At 43.5% G+C, this 12,935-nt stretch overlaps 1 long non-coding RNA gene across 1 annotated transcript; it reads left to right on the forward strand.

Moving 5' to 3' along the window:
- The first annotated feature begins 2,925 nt into the window (after positions 1-2,925).
- LOC144101428 (uncharacterized) lies at positions 2,926-12,218 on the forward strand. Its single transcript, XR_013308003.1, has 3 exons — positions 2,926-3,012; positions 7,873-7,961; positions 12,102-12,218. It is a non-coding gene; the product is annotated as an uncharacterized LOC144101428 (long non-coding RNA).
- Positions 12,219-12,935: the final 717 nt, after the last annotated feature.

Genomic DNA, 12,935 nt, shown 5'->3' on the forward strand with positions numbered 1-12,935 from the left:
AGTGATCTTGCGATGCTCGTAAAACTTGAGCCTACCTTCACTGCTTTGTGTTTATGGTCAAATAGAATGTCACTTTTGGCATGTCATGGCGCACTGACAGCATCACAAATATGGCATTGGCATAATATGTAGTAAAATCCTTTCTCAATTAAGCAAATTGTGATTTCCTGGCAGCACAATTTGGGATTCAAGTCATCATCATCATCAACCTTACTACACCCACTGCAGGGCAAAGGCCTCTCCCATGTCTCTCCAATTAACCCTATTCAAGTAAGCCAAGTAAGCCAAAACAAACTTTTAAAGAGAGCCGTAAAGGTATTTCTCACCATATATATGGGCGAAATCACCTAATTATACCTAATAAATTGTCCCTTCACTGGTTAAGGTATTTCACTGTTTTCGAAAAGACCGTCTTGCAATATTTGAACACCACTAAAGTTTGCAGATAAGTATGCTCTCTAAGAACATTGTAAAGGCCATTTGTGTGTACACCCAGTGCCACTGCAGCTGCACATATAACTATCAACAACATAAACTCTGTTGTTATATTCACCAAATATTTTATAAACAAGTAGAGCATACAAGTACACAAAAACCACAGTAGAAAACATAGTAGACGTATCCTAAGGGTAAGCCCACCACGTTGACATAATGTAATTTAGCAACCCTTAAGCGCCAGACCTATAACTTGAGCACTATGCACAAGTTTTACCCTTAATGAACCGCTAATAGGTCACACAAAGATTTTGACATTTACAGGATGTGAACATGCACATACTGCTGTTACATTGGATGTAAAGTTATTGGAGGTTCTTGACTTACCAAGACATCTTGCGATGCTGACAAGTCACTTAACACGTCCACAGTGACAGACTCATCCAAAATGTCCATATCTTCTGAGGCCACATCAGAAGCTGCCTGTAAGGGTGTGCACGAGAAATGAATCCTTTCCAGTGCAGGTGTGTTTTTTTTAAACAGCACAGCCTAGTCAGAGATTGAAAAAAATTCAACATATATACTGTATCATCTTCAGGCGTTTGCATCTCTCGATGAAACGTGCTCATGGCTTCTGTTGTCAAAGGCGCAGTGCTTTGTCCCAGAGAACGCTGGCAAAAAATAAAACAATATACAATGTGCAATGCGTACGCTTGGCATCAAGAAAAGCCAATAGAAACGGTCACTTAATAATATATATAAGGACGCATTTTTCTTTCGTATTAAAAAAATGCAGCCACAAAAGCGGCTGTCTCTCAGCCTTACCATTGCAAAAAAAAAAAAAAAACTCTTTCGCATCTGGTTCTTCTCGAATGCAATTAGGAAAAATTAAACCAAGTACACAGCAAAGCTTATTTGCAGACATGCAACAGAGAGGATGACCTTTTTGTTTTATCTCGCGCACGAATAAAACCAGTGTATATTCCAGGACATTAGGAGTACAGATGCCTAAGCGTCAGTAACGAAGGGCATTTTTCGAAAAAGATATATGTTACAAACGCCATTCTCGTCGCGTTGCAAGAGCAATGGTTACCGCTTTGAACTCCGCTATATTACTCAGCCAGCTTGGTAATTTCGTTTCCGAGGGCTGTTTGACGTGTTATTTTCATATTTCACAGGCTTGTACATCTCTCTGAATGGAGGAACTCTAGCACGCAAGGGCAAACAGCTTGTCCAGCAAAAAGCAGAGGACCGGAGTGTATATACGTTCGAGCTCAGCCGAGACGTGGAAACCTGAGACTGCACGCACTTTTGCTCCCTCGAAAACTACCACCTTAAGAGCCAAACGTGACCTCGCAGCGGAGCGGCGATGCCGCTTAACATACATATATGTAAAACAACAAAAATGCGCGTACGTGCGCCTAGCTTTGACGTCGCCTGGCGAAGCACTAGTTTCCGCAAATTTATGTGTGTGCATTTTGCTTATTGAAAAAATAACTATTTCACTATTTGCTTGAAATAATCGTGGGAACAAGCGAAGACGATAACGATAACGTAGATTCCACAAACCTGTGAAATTGACAGCACGGCTCTTTGTTTCAGTCGACCTCAAACCATAAAATCCTCAGATTTGAAGTGAATAGAGCAGACACAGCTCCATTTCGATGGCGTCCAAGTTTCCTCGCGTTCCAGCGCTTCTCTTCAAAGAGTTTTCAGTTTAGGATCTTTTGGAAACCTGTTGTGAAAGGTGCAGCACGTATCAAGATATGTGAAATTGAATCGGCATTCGGATTAAGTAACGTCAGTTTTGTCCTCAGTCAAACTAAAACGAGTTTCGTATTAAACATTACATAGGCATGCCCTAGTCGGCAATAGTTTCGTTTCTCAAGGAGTGAGCGCAGCGTATTTACTCACCGATAGAACGAAACCCCAGGACGGTGTTCTTCGGTGCGGCTCCTGCATCCCGGCCCGCAGCCCTTCATTGCGCAGCTCAGACAACCCAGCCGCACTTCGCGAAACACACGGGCGCACTGAGGCACTGGCCTCTCGGCACATACAAATCTCCAAGCTGCATGGCCTGTGTGCGCTTCTCAAATTTCGAGCGCAGCCGTGTTGGTCGTCTGACGCAACACAGCGAGAGAGCAAAACCGAAACCGAAATCCGGCTAACAACTACCGCTGCCTTGTCACGTGAGGGCCTATTTCTCATGATGCTTTCCACTATATTTTTTATGACTAGGCTTCAAGATTATGACGTCACGCTCCATCCTAGTTTTTTCTTCCTCCATGACTAGATTATTGGCACGTGGCAGGTGGTTGTTTCTACAGTGCTATTGTAGATGGCGCTACAAGACTCAATGCGAGGTGCGCTGTTTTCTGGTTGCAACCACAGATAGCGCTTTGATCTTGGGGTGGTAGGAGACCTCACGAAATCTCGAAACGTGATGAGTAAGAGCTCACGCTCTTAAAACTGGTCTGATGTGAGACTTGATTTCCTGTGAGGCAACTGAAGCATATATGACGGGCCAAAAGAAATGAAGAATGGCACAAGGCTTAGAGAAGCTCAGGAAGCGTTCAGGTAAACTTTTCTAATACTCAGATTACGTAATTTTCTTCCTTTAATGATGTTGCATCCGGGGCCCGCATGTCGATAAAGTCGAAAACTTCTAGCGCCAGAGAAGCGCCCTGTAGATACGAGTTCCTTGAAAACGATAACGACAACGATAAAACAGGGAAGTTGAACGAATAAAGTTCTGCTATGTGCAAAACGTTTACGCACTCTTTGGGCAATGCTATCTCATATAGAAAATATGGACTTCGCTAATAATGGCAGCTTTTCTCGCCCAGTACGAGAGAAGGTATCGAGAGCCTACACATGGAATGTATGTAAAAACGGCAATTGGTGCACCTTTCCTTGTAGCTGACGCCCTGCGATTCCGTTCCTATTGTGTATTTGCATTTTCAGAGTGCTTGGTCTATCTATTTTCTTTTCCTTGTTTACTTTTTGTGATGTGCCTTGATTTGCAAGAAACTCGTTGCATCTATGTAAGTCTTTGAAACGAAAGCATAGTCTTTCAAGTTGTCCCTTTTCTTGACTTGACGCTGTACTTAGAGGTTTGAAATACTGCAGTAGAGTCGAGGCACGTAGACAGATTTTTTTTTCTTTCGAAAAAGACCCAAGGTAGCTTCTTGTGCTGAAAACAGGATGTTTCTTTTTTTTCCTTCTCTGAAGGCTTTTGAATTACTAGGACATAGAAAATATTTCACCTCAGTCTGCTTTTACGTCTCAAGTAACTTCAGGGCCGCCGCGGTGGCTCAGAGGTTATGGCGCTCGGCTGCTGACCCGAAAGACGCGGGTTCGATCCCGGCCGCGCCGGTATAATTTCGTTGGAGGCGAAATTCTAGGGGCCCGTGTACTGCGCTATGTCAGTGCACGTTAAAGAACCCCGGGTGGTCGAAATTTCCGGAGCTATTCACTACGGCGTCGCTCATAGCCAGCATGAGCTGCTTTGGGTCGTTAAATCCCCATAAACGAAACCAAACTATCAAGTAATTTCCAGAAACCAGTTGGCAAAACGTTTGGCTGCAATTACGGCAGGGAGTTTTTCTGTGCTTTATCTTGCTTTCTTAAAAGGCTGGAATTTTGAATTCCAAGAAAAAAAAACAAATAAATGAAGAAAGAAAGTTGTCAAATCGATGCACAAAACTTTCTCGAAATGAAGTCGCAAGTCTGGCAGATACAATAACGCGGTCTCATTGTTCTAATGCAGGTTTGACACAATGGTAGCATCGCTGAGCTACTTCACCTTCACCCTCGCCAAGTTCCTGGATGTACAGGAAAAAGTGCCCCAAGAAATTAACGTCGTTTTAAGGATGTAAGCCAAATACCATTTAAAACTAGTCCTCTGATAGTATGAGTGCCAATCGAGATGAATGAAACATCATCAATATCAGCCTAATTTCGACCACTGCTGGACAAAGGCCTCTTCAATGTCCCTCCAATTAACCTTGTCCTGTGCCACCTGTGACAACCTTATCACCGCGAACTTCCGAATTTCATCTGCTCACCTGACCCTCTAACGCTCCCCGCTGCGCTTCCTTCTCTTCGAATCCACTCCGTTACTTTAAGGGACCATTGCTAATCATGCCTTCGAATTACTTTCCCTGCCCATTCCTATTTCTTCGAAGATATCGTTAACTCGCGTTTGTCATCTGACCGATTTTGCTCCTCTCCTGTCTCTTAACGTAACGCCAACGATTTCCTCTCCGCCAGCTCACTGTGTTGTCCTAAACTAAGTTTGAACCCTGTTCGTTAGCCGAAGTGTTCCTTACTTATATGTTAGTACCGGTAAGATACTGCTGTTATATAGTTTCCTCTTGAGGTATTAGTGATATACTTTTAAAAAGTTAGCTGTTGGGCTAGTTGCTTTTCTGACAAAGCATTCATCTTTATAACGCAAACACGACAGAACCCAGGTAGAAAAAGAAAAACTGGCGCTAATTGCAACTTGAGACTGCAGTCGCATCACTTCTGGAGACAAAAAACGAGGCTGTCAAAGGAACCACGAAAACTGTTCTGTTAAGTGCGCCATGAACGTTGTATAGAAGATTCCCTTGTTTTCTGGAAAAGTGCACATCGCCCAGGCGGGGCATAGCGTTAACAACCGACACAGAGAGCATGCAGAAGACCTGGTTGATGGGAAGCGCATGAATCTTGTTGACCACTGCATTGCTTGCACAGCTAGTGAACAGCGCTTCCGTTGCGTGCCAGTCCTAAACAGGAATAATCAAAAAACCGTTTGTGAGCCTTGGAGCCATTTTTGATCAGGAAAGCGTGATCAGATTGTGTTAGTGACACTTCAGTTGCCCTGCACAATGTTAAGGCGACTTTTCTATCGCGTCTAATGTGAAAACTTTCTGCTGGATAACTTCCACGTGACATGTTAGGCTGCGCCTGCTCAGGCATGCAAGTAGCGCCCGTGTTTGTCTTTCTCCTTCTTGTGTCCTGTCGTGTTTGCGCTAAAAAGATGAATGCTTTATATAGCAATAAACTGCTACTAATTACTTGACAGTTTGTGACAAATACACTTCACCCCATTCTTATTCTCCTATAGTTATTTCACTCTCGTGGTTCGGAACTGTGGTCACTACCTGTCCCAAGCAGATGTATTTCCTTTACCACTTCCAATGATTTTCTGTCTTTTGTGAGCCGCTGTCCTCTTCAGATACTGTTGACCATTCCTTGAGATTTGTTCACATTATTTTTTTCCCACCGTTCTGCTTAGCCCGCCTAGGTCCTCGATCATGTTTTGCAATTCGTGCATTGAGTTACTTTTCATGGAAATTGCCTCAGCAAATCGGATATTGCTAAGGAATTCTCGATCAGCTTTTATCTCCACCTCTTTGCAATCCACTTCTTAGAGCACCTGGTGTAAATACGCGTTGAATAGTAGAAGAGAGATCATGTCTCCTTGCCTGATACCCTTTCTGATTCGCATATTCTCACGTTCCTTGTGAAGGAGGCGGGACACTGTGCAAACGCTATAGATGTTTCACAGTATACCTTTATAAATGGTTCTTCTATAGTTTGGTTGCACAATGACTGCATGACTGCTAAGATTTCGTCTCAGTCAAATGCTTTCTCGTAATCTATGAAGATTATATAGAGTGGTTGGTTATATTTAATGCAAAAGCATTTCTTGCCTCATGAATGGCGTGGACAGGATGTGTCACCACGGGCTGTGGACAGGAAATGCGGACAGAGCGTGTTGTCATGAACTGTCGATCATCCAGTAAGAGTGCAGTTAAGAGTAATGATTATTAATGATTGAGTGGCAAGTTGAAATGACCAAATTACTAAATAAATGAATTAGTTAAATAATGAGGTAATAATTTCACTATATACTGTGATTCATTCATGAAATTGGTGAATTACTAATTCCTTCCGAATTGAGCGAATGATAAATATTATTTTGGAAACGAGTTGATCAATAATTAATAATTAAATGTTAATATAATACATATAATAGCTAATAATTATTGATAACGAGAAATAACTAAATATTAATTAGTGATTAATCACCATGTGTTGTTAATTGCACTACTAAGTAACAAAGGAGGCAACGAAACGCGAAATCCTTTCGCTTTGCCGCATGTGAGGCGACTTAAGTGCACCTTTAATTTTTTTTTACATTTCTCTATCCCTTGACCTATGAATGAAGGTCAGATGTTATATATAGCAGTATTCAACAGTACAATGCATACGTTGTTTCATTCACAGCCGCAGTAGGGTATTCCTTCTACCAGTAGCACATTTAGCTTCACCTAAATATAGTGCCAGTCGACATGAGTGTCACCAAAATAAATTGATAGAACAATGCATGACCAAGTAACTACTAATATAAGCTAATCGGTAAAACCATTTAGATATCTCACTCAGGACCCCACATGTATCCCAGAAGCACGCAGAATATATAGCTGCACCCGAAGTGCAGACGAAAATGCTTACAAAGATAGGGCCGCGGTAATTATCTTTAGGCGCGTTTTCTTCGTGCCTGTGCTGCTAATATGTTATTAGTATAATCACGACTGGCCTTGTTAGCGTCTGCCGCAACCATATTTATTGTGTATTTACATACTGATAATAGTAACGGCGTAAGACAGGACCCCCGACTCTGGTGGGCCGCAACGTATTCGGCAAGCGCGAATGTGCCACACAAACGCCCCTCCCCCCCCCCCCCCCCTTTCAGCTTTACACTGTACTCTCTCCCGGAAGGTCCCTATCGCTCGCCGACGCGTCCGAAGAAGTGGGTCATGTCCAATATTCTGAGACAAAAATTTTGAATATTGGAAAATTTTATGGTACTGTTCCTGAAATATTGATGGTAATGGTCCATTATTCCGATGTGTAGCAAATTCTTTCTTTAAATGTTTTTCCATCACTCGAATCGTGCAGTTAAGACTGCCTTAAAATAGCAATGATGAACGCTTCTGACGGTAGCGAATATGTTAATAGCAAAAAAAAAATGCGAGCCTGTCGACGGGAGATCTGCGGATATATTAATTGCTATAGTAAAATCTCGCAATGTATGACCAAATTGCGTTCATGAACTCTTTCCCGCTCAAAAAAGGTTTTGTCCAGATGTGTTGGGTTTGTTCTTAATTTAAACTTTAGGAGGCAGCAGCAACTGTTTAATACCATGCGCTGCTCGAAAGTAAGTAATGCAAAATAAGAAAGGGCGACATAATAGGCTACCGCGGAAATTTCAGACGAAAAGGAAATAGGGACAGGAATGGAACTAAGCATTTCGTAGCTGTGGAATGCCTATTCACGGGTCAGGAAGGAACGTAAAAGAACTAATTACCTTCTCCTTCGCATATCTGTAATGACGAACGGTGTAAAATGTTTCTTGTGCATTTCTACTTCAATTTTCTCTAGGGTGCTCTTGATTACGACGCCGTAATGAAGAAGCTGAACTACCTGGAACAAGTCATGAAGACGTTGCGTCTATATCCTCCGGGCCTCACGTGAGTGCGCAGCCGCCTGCTCATTCATTGCGTGCTACGGTGCACAAAAATCTACTACGGATGTTGCTCCTCAATCTCATGTGGGTGGGAACATGCAAAAAATATAAATAATTGCGAGAAACAAAAGAAAATTCATGAAAATAAATTAAATTCGTTAAAATAAAAAGCAAAGGTTGTTCCTTGGCACAGGGCTTGTTTTCTATATAGCGCTTGCTACGTGCTACGTGCTAGACGAGAACTAAGGTTATACGCTCTCATTAAAGGTGCCTTCAGAAAAGGTTCATGAAACAAGTTGACACAAAAACTGAAGTGTGATGCAAGAGACAAAAATGAAAGCCAGGATTCGCAATCATAAAGTCGCACTGCATGGAACCGGTAGATTAAGTAAACTGGGATATCGTGATCTTATGTTTTCATGCAATTTAGTTTGGCGTCAAGCTCTAGTTGCTGTGCCGACAACAGGCAAAAAACGTGTACCTTCAATAATTCCTACCTTTTACTCTTTTAAATGTGAGAAGATTTTTTGCATTCCGCACGTGGATTTTATTTTGACCTCTTGCATACAAAGTCTGACTTTACAGAATAAAGGCCAGTTGGAATCCAGTGCCCGTGAATGACCCCTATTTCTTCGTCGTAACTCTTATTGAACTACAGGTACCTCAACAAGCAGAGTGTCACCTAGCCCGAATCTTATGTTGTTGAATTGCCCACAAACATTTTTCTTTGCCGCTCTGACAAGCCTAGCCGACATGCTTTATGACTACAGTTTAGGTCCTTTATTCAGTAAGATTATTTCTTTGCATGAAGGGGGCCCTTGAGTGACAACTTCAGCTTGCTAGTAGCAAAACTCGGTGCTTGTCAGACACCCATTTGAGCACGAGCTGCAGACGCAGGGAATAAAGAAATGCATTTTCATTTCTTGCATGAGGTCTAAAGAAGACGGACCCCGGGTTGTTATACTTTTAGGCTTCTTTCTCCTTACGGCTCTTCGGCTGGTCTCTGTCGGTCGAACTTCTGCCCCCGAGCAAATCACACAACGTTTTCTCGAGTGTCCAAACACAAGCATCACTTGTTGTCGAGCCCAAGTCACCCGTTTTGACGCTTTGAGCGGGATGTCCAGCATTTATTTATTTATTTAAAATACCCCCAGGATACAAATGTACGTTACATAGAGGAAGGCGGATACAGGTTATACAATGTCAAGACAGAAGGTTTAGATAATAAATGTATACAAAGTTCTAACAACAAAGCTCGCTGCGATAGTTAGCACATAAAGGAAACAAAATAAAACAAAAGAAAAAGAACAACGCGGTACGAAATGTAATTTCTAGAATGCGGCACTGGTTTGAAAAATATAACAAAAGATATGAAATGTAGTAAGGAACACAGCACACAATGAAGATAGACAGATGAAAAAGTGTTGATTACTATGCAACAACAGAAGCTTTGCAACGTGGATTTAAAGTTTTCTTCTTCAGTTATACTTGTTAGTGATGCATATAGGTTATTACAATCACTACAGGTCCGGGGAAGAAATGAGTTAGAATAGGCAACCGTGTTTAAGTGCGCAATGTTGACCTTTTGACTGTGGTTACGACGATATGAAATGTATGATGGGTGTTGAACCCACAAGGAGCGCAATGTTGAGCTATGGTGCTATTTTTATGAAAAAATGAGAGGCGAGACAACTTTCTTCAAGTTGATAAGAGCGGGAGATGCAAGCATGCTTTCATATTAGTTACGCTGGCTGTCCTTTGATGGTTATTTAAGGTGAACTGGGCTCATCCGGGCTAATTTCATCAAAATTCGATCGCAGAAAGTGAGGAAGCCTGTGCTAGGTTATTTTTGCAGCGAGAGGTACACTACGCTACCCAGTAGAGCAATTCACCGTGAGCTTGGGAGGCAGATAGTTCGCATGCGCGGCAACCGGAGAAAGGCAGCAGGTGCGCGGCGCATGACGTCAGAGCTCGGCCGCCGCCGCGGCCGCGTGTGGGGTCGTGTGGACAAACTGCGTACACGTGCGGCTGTGTGTATAAAAGCTGAGGTGATACGATCCGGTGTATCACAATATGGGAGACGAAATGGAGACTCCAGACGCCGCTATGCGGCGGTATCGTCAGGAGAAGATCAATTCTTCGGAACCAAAAGTCGTCGCCTTGCACTTGGCCGCTCTGCAGAGAAAGAATGAACCTCAGAAGGCTAAACGAGCGGCGGAGACGCCTGAGCAAAGAGAAGAACGTCTTGCCAAGCGGAGACGCCTAGAAGCGGAGCGTAACAGGCAGCGCATAGCAGCTCGCATGGTTCCTTCGCAAGAAAATAAAGATGAAGCAATGGCAACAACGTCATCATCATCAACAACAAGTGAAGAGGAGGGTGTAAAGGCTCGTCGTATAACTGACCACGCGATTAGACAAGGGCTGAACTGCAGCTCTGTCTACGTATATCCTGGCATAGCTGAGATAAGCCACTGCCAATGAAGTGCGTGTTACACATTAAATTTAGTGGTGCACACTGTGCCGACAAATTTGCGCAAGAAATGACACCCGAGAGCGAAAGGCGCAGGTTAGTGATGCCGCATTAGATAAATTAATTCTGAAATTCGCGGGAAATTTCTTCCATAGCGACTCCCATTCCAACGGATTATCTCAGGCATTTTATAGCGCTGGCCGGTTAGCGCCATGTTTTTCCCAGACTAGTAAGAAGAAGCTCACGTTTGCTACGGGTAGCGCCGGGTTCGCCTTCATCGAGGGCGTTGAGTATTTAGGCAGACAACTAGCCTTACACTGTAAACTAGAATAACCCAAGTAGGAGTTTAAACGGTTTGTGTCACCCTTTGAACTCCATATGCGGAAAAATTTACTGCAGCTCTATGGAGCAAAAATGTGGTAAATGACTCGTTTTACTTCCTGCACTGAATAATGAGGCATAAAGGAGGATTATACTTTTTTTCACTGCCATTTTAAATGAAGTTTCTTGGTCTCAATGCTCCCGAATTTACAATGGTGTACGAAAACACCATTCTGTGCCGTCCACACCGCCACCAGCCGTCCCGTCTGCTTCTGGTCAGTCGTGTAATAATTACGCTGAGTGACGTCCTATTGGTTGCTATCGTCGCCGGATCACAGCTCACTTCTGCCGCTTCGTGGGCAGTGGACACCTGTTGCGATACAAGATGTCGGCTTGTTCCCGTTTTCCGCTACACTAAGCTAGATTGAACTGTTCCTTTGAAGCCTCCAGCGTGCTACAACCATACCTAATCTTCCTGTGTTAGAGTCGCTACCCCGTAAGAACCCCCGCTTAGGCCTCGTTCACACAGCACAGCTTTTTTCGGTGTGTTTCGCAAGGTGCGTTGAAGCAAATAGTGTGTTGCATCAGCATACGACTGCGACACAACAGAGTTTCGACGCCGAGCTCTTGATTGAGGTGATGAGGCTACATTGTTCCTCAATTATACTAAAAAAATAAGCTTTAAAGATATGATGATCAAAGCGAACAATGCTATACCAGATTACGTTCGGTGGCGTTCTCATTTCCAACTTACTCTGCTCCGGTTTTTAGTCAGCTTTAGCGTGGTGCACGACCGCAAAAACCACTGTGAGAACTCTTTTCAACTCCGAACTATTTATTTTAGAGTTTCATCGCTTTATCTATGATAAAAGGTAACCAAACGAGCTCGCAAAGCATAAGCAGACGACAAGCAGACGTTTCCTGACGCCTTCGCCTACGCCGCCTTTGGGCTTGCAGACGGCGAAAAAGAACGGTCGATGAGCCGTCAAATCAAAGCTGCGCAGTTGCCCAAGCTGGGTTGCGCCTACAGCTCCCCGTGCGTGTCCGCGCTGGCACTGCGATGAGAATGAGCCTGAATTAGGGTGGATATGCACCATTTTTGTTTTACAATGGTGAGTTGGAAGACACCATTTTTGTTTTCCAATTCTGTGGGTAGCAAAAATTTTACTCCCTTGTACTCCTAAATACTTCCCTTGTATGAGGAATTAAATATATTAATGTCTATTAATTGAGTAAATGAAACCTCTCTCTGGGTCTGCGCTCGAGAACAAGCAATTTACTCCCATTTTGGCTTTTTTTTGTGCTTAGTGTGTACGTTTCCGGGTAACAGACTCGCGCACCATCTGCACGCAGGAGAAATCGGCCTGGCGGGCAACGATCCAAACCACCTACCCGGAACTGCAACTATTCGCGGCCGCTCATCCGCAGGCTCTTGCGGTGCCTTGAGAACGCGTGCTGCACCCATTCGTGCCACGCGCGGCCTCGGAAAGTGCGTCACCAAGTAACGTCGTATTTTTCTTTCTGTAAATACTTCGTAAACTTAGCTGTGCTTCTCCCTTTCCGCCTTGGTGTCCCCATATAAAGGGGAACAATCAATGCTTCGTTTAATGCCTTAAATTCATGAAAGTTGCGGAGTTCAAAAGACAAAGTGGCGGAAAAATAGAGTTCATTGATATGTGCTCCATCTAGTACACCTTTGACGCCATGAAATGCACGTGTTCTGACGTTTTTATTCTTTAACTACCTAAGTACTTTACTTTTTCCCAACTTTACTGAAGACAACAAATCACTTACGATATGTTTGCTCTGCGGATAGAATTACATGTAACGCAACATTCTTTTCCATTCCTCATGTGGGGACCGCGGGCGTGGCGGTGTTAGTGGTAGCAGTACTAAGCATCTTTATTGAGGAGCGGGGCAGAGTGGAGGAAGAACTTCAGTCCCGTTGGCCGTGGTTGCAGATGCGGAGCGGCGCACCAGCCATTGCTGGCGCCTCGGGCAGTTTACTACAGGGCAGCTTCCCATTCGTCGATGCAGGGGTGGGCAGGCGGAGTCAAAAATGAAGTGTCTGGCGCCTAGAGCAATAGAAACTAATAAAGGCTTGTTCATAAGTTTTTAAAACATTTTTCTGCTCAGATCTTTTCCTCCATATGAAAAAGTTTTGGTGGGGGTTTTCGGAAGTAGAAA

This window comes from Amblyomma americanum, chromosome 1 (assembly GCF_052857255.1).
Source record: "Amblyomma americanum isolate KBUSLIRL-KWMA chromosome 1, ASM5285725v1, whole genome shotgun sequence".
NCBI classification, from domain to species: Eukaryota; Metazoa; Arthropoda; class Arachnida; order Ixodida; family Ixodidae; genus Amblyomma; species Amblyomma americanum.